This window comes from Stylophora pistillata, chromosome 5, assembly GCF_964205215.1.
Source record: "Stylophora pistillata chromosome 5, jaStyPist1.2, whole genome shotgun sequence".
In the NCBI taxonomy this organism is placed as follows: Eukaryota; Metazoa; Cnidaria; class Anthozoa; order Scleractinia; family Pocilloporidae; genus Stylophora; species Stylophora pistillata.
In genome coordinates this window covers 39,110,686-39,123,991 of record NC_142523.1, presented here as the reverse complement: position 1 = coordinate 39,123,991, position 13,306 = coordinate 39,110,686, and the positions used below count along the sequence as shown (strand labels likewise).

At 38.3% G+C, this 13,306-nt stretch overlaps 1 pseudogene across 1 annotated transcript; it reads right to left on the bottom strand.

Annotated features, from left to right (window-relative positions):
- Window positions 1-4,071: 4,071 nt before the first annotated feature.
- On the bottom strand, window positions 4,072-12,773 carry LOC111341398 (VWFA and cache domain-containing protein 1-like; annotated as a pseudogene). Its single transcript, XR_016001827.1, has 14 exons — window positions 12,528-12,773; window positions 10,729-11,319; window positions 10,174-10,321; window positions 9,676-9,959; window positions 8,961-9,096; window positions 8,337-8,610; window positions 7,695-7,891; window positions 7,416-7,496; window positions 6,823-7,135; window positions 6,449-6,637; window positions 5,922-6,262; window positions 5,675-5,825; window positions 5,371-5,597; window positions 4,072-5,285 (listed from the first exon to the last, which is right to left on the bottom strand). The product of XR_016001827.1 is annotated as a VWFA and cache domain-containing protein 1-like (transcript).
- Between the last annotated feature and the right edge of the window lie 533 nt (window positions 12,774-13,306).

Here is a 13,306-nt window from a genome sequence, read left to right as displayed (position 1 = left end):
GGTATGACTAAACTAGCTTTAGTCAATAAGAAATTCTTACTAATTTCAGCAATATACATATATTTTGCCACCTTGAAAGAAAATGGCTACAAGTCAAATGGGAATGTTCCATAACAATGTTCTGTAGGGATATGATGTAATATTACTGATGGGGATCATAATTATCCTTACAGTGGCAGCGCATGTGATGTGTATGTAAAGCTAAGCTAATCTTAAAAAAATGAATGGAAGAAGAGTAGTTGATTGTTTGCATAAATCAATGCAATGCACATGCAAGATAGTGGAATATACTTCAGGTAAACGTACATGTGCCTGTAAAAGTTTCTAATGACTGAGTTATAAAAATATAACAATAATAATAATAAAGTGGGTTTCATTGAAAATGCTTTCGTGTAAAACAATTAGAGCTGTTTGGGAAATTGAAGTAGCTTTTGTTGAAACAGAATGACGCTTGTTTAGTGATGTTTACAAAGGAAGTGGAAATCGAAGAAATTGTGAATTGTTTGCTGCGCAAAGGCTCGACAAAGATTATTATATAAGCGATTGATTGAGGGCGCGGAGAATATGCAATATTTGAGACCGTCCAACATGATCGTTCATTTATAATTTATCTTGAATTAAGCCTTTATTGACAGCAGTTGATAGTAGATCTCTATTACACGTCTTTAGTACGTTTGGTTGTGCCTGTTCACGAGATAACTTGATGATAAAACTGCAAGTATATGAAATGAACAAATGTTTTCATATTTTGATTACGGACACCCGTTCTTAAAGGCACAGAAAATCAGAAGGGTGGAATGGCGAAAAATCAGTCTATAAAGGTAAAATTCTCATCCAAGCGAATAATTACCAAAATGAAAAGGCACCGCACGTCGGCGGTAAGTGAGTGTATGAATATTTTCAAAACACAATAATTATCTGTATCGCTTCATGCTAATAACACTTAAAAATCCAACCAGTCTTCAGACTCGCTGGTAAAGTATCTTACAGAACTAATCTCCTGCTTTGTCTGGATAACTACCGCTGTTTTTGACAATTCTGAAGGCGAGGGCGACTGAAGAACCAAGATCGCGCTTCGTAACTGGACGGCCAGCCTAAGTCAGCAAACAGCACACAACTCCAAACAAAATTACTCCCCTATACCGCTAGTTGTAAAGACGTGGTTTTAGTATTAAAAACTAATTCAAAGGATCAAATATAACAAACAAGGAGAAGTATCATGCATATTTTCCAACTTAAAACCACGCAAAAAGCCGATGTCTTCATATGGAACATATGGAACCGCTTGGCAGCCTAAAGTTGATGACCACTGACCAGTTACTGTGACGTCACGAAAACGTATTTCCGCGGTGTCGATTAAACTATAAAGCGAAACTAGTCTTTATTCATCCACCATGACAACCGGAAAGCATGGCCCATACAAATATCCATGATCCTTTGCAATGTCTTAGAGCTTCCTCTAGGACAACTTCCGGTAGAATAATATCAAAACATTATAACGTATGTATCTCAAACAAGTAATCCGCTGTCAACTGGCCGGCAAGCGAAGCGGACTTCCTTTGAGAAAGAAGATCACCGAAGGTGTCCTAAAAAAAAAGCTCTTGAAATTCTCCTAAGTAATTTTTAAACGGGTCTCAGTGAAAGGTCAGATTTAAGCTTGAGTATGAGTTTCACTAGAGTCGTTTTAGCCGAAGGGAAAGCAGGTAGAACTGACTTAAAGGTAACTCTTTTTTAGCCTTTGCAACGTCAATACGAGAGGAAATGTAGGACATGTACATGTGTTGAATTGTAAAAAATATTTTCAGTCCATAGTTATGTTTACTTAATTTTTTTCTTTGGGGCTCATTAGGTCTCCTTTCACCTTCCGGAATAGCTACAAACAAATGTCAAAGCAGACTGTTGAGCAGGTAGGCAGAAGTGATCATAGTACTGTCTCTATCTATTTATTACTACATACATACATACTTTATTTGGTGAAGTAGGTTAGATTATGGGCAGCCAGAGGCTGATGTGGACCTACTGTCAAAGTGCATTACAAAATGTGTAAAAATTAAGCAAAAGCTATCTAAATATACAATTATCAGATTACTGAATGGTAGTGAGAATAAGGTAAGGTAAGCAGATATCTGCATGTAGTAATTTTAATAACTAGGCTGGTTATTGCGTTTCCTGAATCTCAGATATTACCTCCTTGCTACTTATCTGCAAAAAATGTTGTTGGGCAATGGAAACAGCTAACATACCCAAACTCTGCCAAAAGATGCAGATTTCAAGAAGGAAAAATAAAGAGAGACATCAGAACAAATGGTGGCAGATGCGTTTGAGGTTAATGAGGATACTCACAATATACTACCTGCACAAATATCTTGGTGGTAAAATAATTTTTCGCAAGTAAGCGTCGTGGTTTTGAATTAAACTGATCACACTATTTGCTATTTCGTGACAATTTGATTGGCACTTGGCCATATATGGATCAAATTCAAGAAAGCAGTAAATATGAAATAAATTCTCAGCGATTCATCGATGACTTGAAATAGCGTTAAGCAAAGTTTTATTTCCGTATTAATGAATCAAGCGATGAATGAAAAAAGCAGCAGTTGAGGCACACTTTCAGGCGATTTCGAATTCGCTTGTTTTGAATATTCGTGACGCATGAATACTCTCTTTCGAGCAACACATTTCAAGTCCAGTCAACATTTTTAAGCCTCAATACTATCTGTTTTGCTTTCCCACAGAATTAAAAAGTCTTTAACATCCGACAGCAATGAAGAAGCCTATTTAGAATAAGCCAAATAAACACTTTGCTAATCCCTTAATTTCCGATGGACTTACGGAATATCTTAAAAGGCTGACATGATAACGGCAAAGTTGTGTTGTCTTGCACATACCTGCATCTCGTCAACACCGAGGGCCTCCTTCGCGAATGTCCGAAGCTTTTGTCCTATGAAAGTGGGTTCAATTAATAGACTTGCATAGGCTTGGGATGAGAGAAATAAGGATATGAGGAAAATCTGCGCAGTTTGATCTCTATCTAGACCGCAAGCGCTGTAAGCAGAAACAATTTTACCTATTCATTAGCAATTTTCATCTGAATGGAAACATCACACAGGGCATGTTATTTGCGCGACTGTTTTGAAAACTCAAAAGGCGTTTTGAAACCACAACAGGAAACCAGCGTAATGGTATTGTGTAACGAAACCTTCGCACTGGAGCGAAACGAAATGTCATTATTGAAAAAGCCTCTCCTATAGACGGGAGGAGGGTGCGTTTTTTTGGTGGTGAGTCACTTAAAACTGAGGTTCAACCAGGCTAATGTTAATATGCATGCATGGTAGATTTTGAGCTCAATCAGATTGCAACGCAAGATTTTTGCCCTAATCCCTATGTTTCATTATCAGTCTGCCAGACGATTAAGACATTGCGAGCCATCTTACGGTAACCATGCTGAAGCATCAAGTCAGTTCTCCTGGTAAGGGTAGTTCTAAGAAGGACCTTTATTTACCGGAACTGACGTTTCATCCGGACTCAAGTTTAAAAATGATGTGAGTACAGTGCTATAAGTCCGTTTCCTGTGAGCTGAATGGTAAACTTTGGTTTGCAGTGATGTTATGAGCTGCAAGTCGCAATTGTCGTAGGCCGGTCGTAATTGGTAAATTTCGTTTCTTTGGTAATGTAAAGTCGTTCTTTTCAGTAAAATATTGTAATTAAGGCGTCTGTACGGTGACGCTCCGAAAGATTGTTACACTTCCTGTCATCTGAGTTTGGTCGGGTCTCCCTATGATTTTCCCGATGATTAAATTGAGCATTAGTTGGGACGATAGGTAGGATCCTGACAAACATAGAGAAATAACGCCTGGCTGATTCCAACGAAAAATTTTTGACATGGAAGAGAATTTCGAGGAAAGGATATTTGGGATGCACCTTTGTACCATTAAATTTTCCGCTGGAAACTCAATTTAGTTTCCTTTTTCCAAAGGAGAAAAGATATTAAACTAAACTTATACCTCAAGCAAAGGTCAATCACAATAAATATTATTTTAAGGAAACATGGACTAAGAATGTTCAAATTTTACAATTCCAACCACTTGCATTTTTATCTCATCTTTGTGTAGTTAAAGTAGGCGACATTGTTGCTCTTGGTAATCGATCGATATAACTGTTATATATGTAGCATGCATTATGTATTGGTCACTCAGTGATATCAAATTTTCTATTTCCAAAACATTTTATTTATTATGTTGATGGTCGGCGAGAGCTTGGTTTTTCAAAAATTAGATTTGTCTGTTATTTTGGGCCTCATTTGAACTTCGAAAATCTTTACTTTCAAAGTGCTACAAAAGGAACTACTCCTGATTCTTTCCTTCACCTGAAACAGTCCATTAAGTTTGATGTTAACTCTTATTTCTATATTTGAAACAAGTTATAATTGAGATAGGAGCTAGGATAGATGTTATATTACTTAGTACATGACTCCTCTCTTGGAGGCAACTTTGTCAACGGGTACTGTTGGGAAATTTTTCCCAACAGTACCCGTTGAAGGCAACTTTGTCGACGGGTACTGCGCACAAAATAACACAAAGATGGGGAACCTTGTAATTAAAGGAATGCCAAGTGTATATTCTATAGATCATAGTAGTTTTTGTCTTGAATACGTCCATTCGATAAGACTTGTCTAAAATTTGTTAAGTAAATGATATTGATCACCGCATTAGATTAAGAGCAGGATCTGTGAAAAAAATACTAGTGGCTGGACGCCTTTATTGCTCAGTCAGATCATCCTTTCGTTTACTGTACCACTTTTGGTAAAATTTCTGCATTATCAAGTTCTCCGCACTGAAATCATTAACCGTTTTGTCATAATACGTCACCGTTAACAAAATGCTCTAAGAAGTTGGCAAAGTGACCTAACGCGTAACCGAACTGTGTCGGTGAAAGGACTTGTAGGAAAAAGAAGCGGTACTTAAGAATGTAGACATATAATGACCTTAGAAATGAGACATCAGGATTACTCCATCCAAAATCAATTAAACTTAACAAGCTGGCCTGCAAGCCCGTGCAGCAGTTCAAATGGTAACGAAACGTTCACACACAGAAAAAATAGCCTCTTTTGCACGATTTAAATATCCATCTACAGAAGACAACAACAAAAACAACAAGAATAACAACAGCAATTAACGACCAAAAAACAATAATAGCAATTTCCGTAGCTGAGAGACCGCCCTTATTGTCATCTTCTGGATCGGAGGTGTTGGTTGGAATATCAGTGCTTCCTGGAGCTCTTGTGCCTACAGAATGAGCAATACACCACATTGTTTAATGCACACTACAGACGAAAAGTGCAAGTCTTCAAAAAACACTTATAAGATCTACCTTGCTTGCCACCATAGCAGGTATTGATATCTGCGCAGTATTTCTTGGAAAGAGGAGTGTCGAACTTATCTCTAACGCACCAATAGCAGCCCACGACTCCATCACATGACTCCGAATCAGTCTTCCGGTCACATTGTGGGTCGAAACATTTCTCTAAGCCAATCACTGAAGGATCATTTACTTGCTCAGAGAGAAGAACAGTAGCTGGCACGGAACAAATGGAAATGCTGAAATGAAATAAGGCGCTTGTAAGCTTACATGCGAAAGCCAGTGCTACTAACTTTGCACATCATGGTAAGCTTACTTGCTCGCTGGGAATTCACTCCTGCAGTAATGAAATTCAAGTCGTGAGGAGCAAGGGCATTCGCACGTCAGTCCTTGCACGTTAGAACATTCTTTGTTAGTGGAACAGCTGCAAGTCTTGGCTGAACACGAGCTTCCTCGTGATATGATTCCTATCGATGTAAAAGACAAAAGGAACGTTCTCAGCGTTAATTGGATGTGGCAATTCATTCAAAGGCGCCTGTAAGATTTGTTGCTATTTCTCTTACCCAAAAAGGCATTACTTCCACCCATTTCTGATAGCTGATACCTCTTGCAACGCTGTCCAGTCTCAAGAGTACTCAATCCTTGAAATGGAAGCTTTAGCTCGTAAAAGCTCTGCAACTCGATATTCTCCAAATTTCTACATTCTTTCTTCACAAGATAACCTTTTTGTATCAGATCTTCGGCGATGTCTTTTTCTTTCTCGGTGATGTGGACATACTCCAGTGTTTCAGCTGTTATTTCTGGCTAGAGGAAATCATTGTGCATGATCAGAAAACCAGCTCTATCCAATACAAAACAGTCATAGCTGCTTTCCTCGCACTTTGGGTACGTATCTGTCAGGAGTCTGAAACAAAAGAACTTAGTTATTAATATGGACAAAAACTAGCACAAGACAACCTCGGTTAAAACGTGTTTTAGCCTGGTGGCTAATATAAAAGTCTAAAATAATCTGTTTTGGACGGTGTAAAAAGACACAAAACTATCGTAGCTATGTCATGGAAGTACAGTCTACAAAACGTGATATACTTGCTTTTGAAAGTATGATAGAGGGAAGTCTGCGCCCATGACTCCAATAACCTTATCGCTGGTGGTATGCTGGCTGTTTATCTCACCGCGGTAGAGAGTGTGAGCAGCGGTTATCACCACTCCTGCGCCAAAGGCGTCTATATAAGGCGTGGAAAGGGCAACTGACCCGGTGTTGCTGAGAGCGGTGTGGTACCTCAAGAAATGACGAAAGATGACATGATAATGTGACATATCACATGGTAACCAAAGCTTAGACGTAAGCAAGATTTGAGGTTGGTAAGTGGGACATTTAGCCTGGACTGTCGTATATCTTTGTTTATGAACTAATTATGTCTACTTAGAGGACAAAAGACAAGTTTATAAACATATATTATTTACCATGGTCTTTTCCTTGGATCGTAAGATTTGGCCAGCAAAGTCCCAGGCGTCATTCTGAACACACCATTGGCTGTGCCAACATATCTCCATACAAGATACTTAGTATATTCCGTCTTTTCACGAAACCAAATGTCTTCTACCTTCTTTGTTGCTATGACTGTATCACGAATGCCACTTTTGAATCCGGGGTTGTTTGCCATTGTACTTGTCATAAACCTCTTGTAAGCGTTGACCTTAGATACTGATTCATCCAATCCAAGGTATTTATATGGATCTGTGAAGGCTTCTGCGCTAAACTTTACCACTGTTGAGTCTGGTTTAAAAAATTATTGAACATCAAAAGAAATAAACATTCAATAAAGGGGCCTCCTCGGCGAGGCACTTTTCAAGTGGGCCCACCAAGGTAATGTTGTAACAATATTTGAACATGACGTCCAAAGCCTATAGAGTTTTGGCTCTCCATTGGATATTTTTGGATACCAAGGACACATTTCGCTTGACTCTTGTTTGAAGGCTTATGATGCTATTCAAGCGAAAAGAGAATGGGTGAACTACTTTTACATAAATTTTGTTTTTTTCTTCTTTTTCCACACCTTTTGCTGCAAATCTTGAAAAGTGAACACAAGGCGAGTCGGGCCTCATTAAGTCCAAGCGATGGTACAAGAATTCAAAACCTGCGTGGAAAGGAGCAAAATATGGAAGGTTGCTATAAACATGTAAATGTAGGAACACAATCAAGAAATATGGTAGCGTTCTAAAGACCTATAATCCATCACTGAGGATCTATCAGTCGTCAGCATAGAAACGAAAAGTCGGCCAATCTAAATCTTTCGCGAATGATTTCTATCATTTCCGTTGATTTTTTGCTTCACCTGAAGGAATGGTCAAAGTGTCCAGTGTTTCATCCTTATCGCCAACTTTAACCACAATCGCAACAGTGAAGTTAGTGTGTTGAACTGGTTTCCAGTAATAAGTTGATGGATAAGTTGTAACTGTCACTCCTTCCTCCACCTGTCCACCACGAGCCAGAAAACGCTTTGATGGAAACGTCTTCTGTCCGGACTCACCACTTGAAAAGAAAATCAAATTACTTTACGATTAACTTGAGGATGGATGTTTTTTGCGCAATAAATCATAAATTTGATTCTATAGTCCTAGAAATGTAATTAAAAAATTACGAATGTCGCCGTCGATAGGAGCACAGACCATGCTAAACCATTCTCCATTTGTCTTTTACCGCAATATCGACTCCAAATAAAACAATTCTCTTCGTATGGTACACGATGCGTGATATGTTGACACAAGAGGCGAGGCCTGTACTTTTACCGACGACGGCAAATTGGCCGATCAGATTGCGACATTGCTGCCAATTTTGGTAAAAATTTTCCTTTTCCCAATAACGAAGAAGTATCGAAGCAACAGCTAAATATATACACTGACTGCCTTTCATGTCCATAGCCAGGCTACGATAGTTTTTTTTTTTACCATAGCTACTTCTGGGAAGAAGCTATTACCTTTTGATTGATAGAAACACTGAAGTGAACTCGGGTTCTGGTTCTAAAGCTGTTATATCCATAAAAATAGGATCACCAAAAGCATCAGAAGGGGCTGGTAGAAGAGGATGCATCATGTTCCTCCCAGAACTGTCCACCATGAAAGCGTAGCTTGATTGGCCTCGCTGAAAATATGTGATTTCCGATAGTAGATCTTCCATGCTGATATCTGTTCCAACAACACCAATGAACTTCCCTTGGTAATAACATGGGAGTGTAATAGAAGTTAACAGACCTGTCGAGATACGAAAACAAGTCCAATGGTTAACTAGTCCTATTCACATCTGTATGTGTTCTTTTTTTTTTGCAGAGAATGATTTAAATACCATCACATGCAAGCAGAGGAACAACTGCAAGGGCGTTATGGTCAAAGAGGGTAATGTTGATCTCTCGCGTTTCAGCAGAATCGAAATTAATAAACCATAGCAGTGTCGAGCGAGGTCAAGAAGCAAATAGAAAAAGACTAATTGGGTTAAAACCCGTACATAGGAGAAAAACAGTAACTAGAGGTGGCTCATTCGATTCTCTCGAGACCAACAGCTGTAACTTGTAATTTCAAGTAATACTGTTCTACCTGACTCTTACCTGTGCCAAAAGCATCAACATAAGGAATGGATATGATTGGTGCATCGTGTACTACATTTTCAGAGAAGAAATCGTAATACGTTGCCAAGTCTCTCCGCAAATTTTCTGTGTTTCCTACATAAGTAAATTTCCCAGCCTAAAATAAATTGAAAGCAGTTAGGAGGTTTTCCTTCAACCACTTAATGTCAAACCTTTTTGAATGACTTACTTTAGGTCTTCTAAGGCCCAACTGATACATTTAAAGTTGATTCCCTTACCCCTGATAACGTTATTAAACAGGATTATATACTTTTACATCGCTTGTTAGTATAGAAACTTCTACACTGATGGAGATATGATGAAAGTGTTGACGATTTCCTGTAAAGGACTGACTATGGAAACTAAGACTGTATACATAGCTCCAACCAGGTATGTCGGTTTTTCCATGGGAATGAAGCTAAGCTCGTCAAGAATCAAAGTGATCAAGATATTTTGATCATGAAATTGGGAGGCTTTCGTTGTGACCATCCGGGAACTGCCTGGCGGTGGCTTTTTCCCGTATGGCTTTTCGGGTAGAAGTAGGTTTTTGAAGAAAAACGTTTTGGAATCGATGTGTAAGGATTTTACAGTCAATAAATTTCTTGGTTTGGTTAATATTGGATTTAACATTGTGTTTGAAGATTTTTTCTTCATATTTCGCCAGCGACAGTGACATTATTACGGTGGTTTTACTTACAGTGACGTCTGCAGCTTGCGGTACTCCATACCCGGAGCCATTTTGATTAGCAATATCTCGAAGGATTTGTAAGTCCTGTTCCATTCCATATGTCATAATTACCACCTCGTTATTAAGCTCTGCGTTCTTTGTTTGTATCGTTTGCATAATTTCCTGTGGTTGATCGGTTGGTTTACCATCCGTTAGAAAGATTATGACTTTGTTCCCAGATGCTTCTCTTCCAACAGAGGAACTTTTAAGCAGATTAAATGCTGAGCGGAAAGCTTTGGAGTATTGAGTCTGTCCTGTATTTCAGAGACGACAGGATATATGATTATTGTTGGTTTATAGAGAGCTTTAGCAGCTAGCTGATTTTGACTTTTACACACTGATAAAAAAAACTGGGAACTTCTGAGGTTGAGCCTTAATATATTCATTTTGTGGACTTTGCTTTTAAATCAGTCAAATCACAGTCAGAGACTGTCAACGACATAGAAATGTATGCCCTTTGATTCTTACCTCCAGCAGAAAGTGACTCAACATAGCTGTCCAAGTAATTAATATTTATGGGTGTGGCATCCGCTAAACGTTCGCTATGGCAGTCACGTCCATCATTTCTGTGCCCTGTTGGTGTGGTTGCTTCATCACTGAAGCGTACTATTCCTATCTAGAAGAAAGAGTGATAAAATATTCTGCCAAGTTAGTCAGGCAGTCACTCTTTTAGCCATCGGTGGTAGGTAGTTAAGTCGGTTGGTAAGTCAGCTACCTAACTAACATCAAGAACTGCATCGGTAAATTGGTGTGTTTGAAGTGATAGTCGCTTAAACAATCATTCAGTAAAGTTAGTCTTAAATTTGATCAATGATTCAATCTATACATTAATATGCAAATACTTACTAAATCGAATATCGACATAGAGTCAAATACTTTAATGAGTGTGCTTTAAAGAAGATCCCTTTCCGTGAAAACGTTTTAAAGTAACAAAACAGATGCAGCCGTATGTGGCACAGAATTATATATGAAACGGTAGAAGAAGGTTGAACGCTGAAACACCTGAACTTTCTTTATACTCACCCTGTCCCTGGGATTCATCGTACTTAAAAACGTCTTAGCAGCCTCCTTGGCGATCATGAGCCGGCTTCCTGTCATTGATCCACTAGTGTCGAGAACAAGAACAACGTCTTTTGGTTTTGGCGTGGCTGTTTCAACATAAAATGGCCTAAAACGAGGATCGTAAGATCTACAATCTGCCGTATCCTCAAATGCAGGGTAATTTGCCAACATGCCTTCTTCTGATGCAAAATATTGCCATTTGATGAAAGGATTATCTTGCAAAATATTTTTCATTTCCTCCACGACTGAATTTCCCACATATTTTGGTGTTGGTGGAGCAAGTTGGGATACCTTTACACACGCACTTGATGTGTCGATCCGCTTGCGAAATCTGGAGTCATATTCTAGATTTTTAGATGAACTCGCCACACGACAGCATTCTCTCGGGCTTGATGAGGGAGGTGTGGGCCAGGAGGACTCAACAGCTATCTTAAGCCTTTGTACCACATGAAATCTGTCTCTGAATTTGTTTGAGACACTTGCTGCCAGATTGGGGATAAGTTGACTGCCATCCACGGCTGTCTCTGTAAACTTCAAACTGTCAAAATGCGCCTAGATAAGAAATAATCAAGATTTTCAGAGTGAAATGAATGGATAAAAAAAGGAAATAAAATGGGAGTTGTAGAGAAAGCTAACAGCTGGTATGACGATTCTTCTCGCGTAAATGGTGTGCTGTCAGTAGGAATGGAAGGTTGGAAATGGAATCGAGATAGTTGGTAGAAGAAATAGACTTCAAAGATGACATTGATAAGAGTAAATACGTAAGGAGGACCACATTTTGAACAGGTATGGAAACCAAGACTATTTATTCTTAGCTTATTGCTTGTGTGAGCCTTAATCTTGTTCTCAGAATTTTTTTCATGGATCGCTTTTCGATTTTCACTATTTTATTTTCATTTTTCAGTAAAATTAAGAAATGGAGGAATTACAGGGAATTAGATTTCCTTTAAATCGATGCTGTATGTTACATATATATTTTTCATGATGTTCGGAAAGTTTATTTTGTAATGTCGTTGCTAATGTTTGTTGTAAGGTTACATGCATGTTTTCTTTTTGCCACTAATCTTACTTTCGTTTAGCTTTGTTCCTGTTTCCATCCATAAATAACTCATATTTGGAACATACTTCTTTGTTTGTGTCTCAGTTGGAGTACTTTGTCAGAAAAGTTTTCATTTTATCCATATTATAACACATACGATTAAATATAATTGATAAGGTAGCAAAGTGGCTTTGAGCCCCAGGTTATGCAGTACATTCTAACTCGTACTAAAAATACGAACAAATTTCCAACTGTTTAGTGTAACTAATATTTTCAATGACCACGTATATCTTGTGTTACTCCTCAAGCACAATCTGGTGTTGTAAGGAAGTTAACACTATTGCGTCTCTGTCATTATTTGATATATTATTGCTCAGTCTTTATTGAGTGGAGCGAAAGAAATATGTGGCTTATGTAAGTGATCGTGGGTATTGTATACTCACTTTTCTCTAAATGCCCCTGACTGTTATGAGTAGCTTATTGAAGCTACAACGTGAAATTGTATGAAAACTATGATTTCTTTTTATAATTATAGTTCCATTAAATTGTCAATTTGTTTAGCAGCAAAAATGATACATAATTCTTCTCCTGCTGGAGGTAAGCGAAAAAATGTTGCAGGACGTGAACATTGACAGGAATTTTACTTGTGCAAAACATTTTTTAACGTGCACGGAAACTCAAAGGACTTCACGTTTATCTGAACTTTGAAACTTGATCTTACCTGCAAATTGGAGACGCCAAGTCCATCTGTAGCTAGTTTAGTTAGTGTTTGACTGAAAAGACTTGGATCAAGTAAATCTGCTGTGCAACACGGACAAAACGTCATCAAAAACAGCATTACAGCGACCGACTTTCTATTTTTACGAAGAAACGAAGGAAAGGCCATGTTTTTGTGATGACACGTACTCAGCACTGTCTTCTTGTTGTGTTTGAACTTGTATTAAAAGGAAGCTGCTTACGTTTAACCCTCACACTTTCCTGTGACGTTACCTGACCGAATATTTCCGTTTTTCGGCTATGAGCACGAACAAGTGTGCACAATTTGCATTCCATCACTTCAGATAGATTGCGTAAGCACGTCTACCGGATGTGATGCATCGGGAAGAACTGTCTGTTAAAATGCTTTTTCAGCTATATCATTACCTTTTTGGAATGGATAAAATGCCCATAAAATTCTATTTAAATTTGTAGATTCTATTTTGCCTTGTCATCTTATGCCAGTGTTTGTTATAGCAAGTGTTATTACATGTAAGTAAAACTACTTGATGAGAATCATCCATCCACGAATGATGGCCGACCCACTCCACTGAAAACGGGAAATTACTGTAAACTTCCCGTTTTGTTGATAAACTTTCGGATTTCTCTAGTCAATAATACTGTTTTAGAAAAAATACATATAATTTAAACCACTTTTGACACAATTCATTCATCAATAAAGCTGTTGTAGAGTATAATGACGAATACTCCATTAAGTATCATGCTCGATGAAAGCCTCTCCTC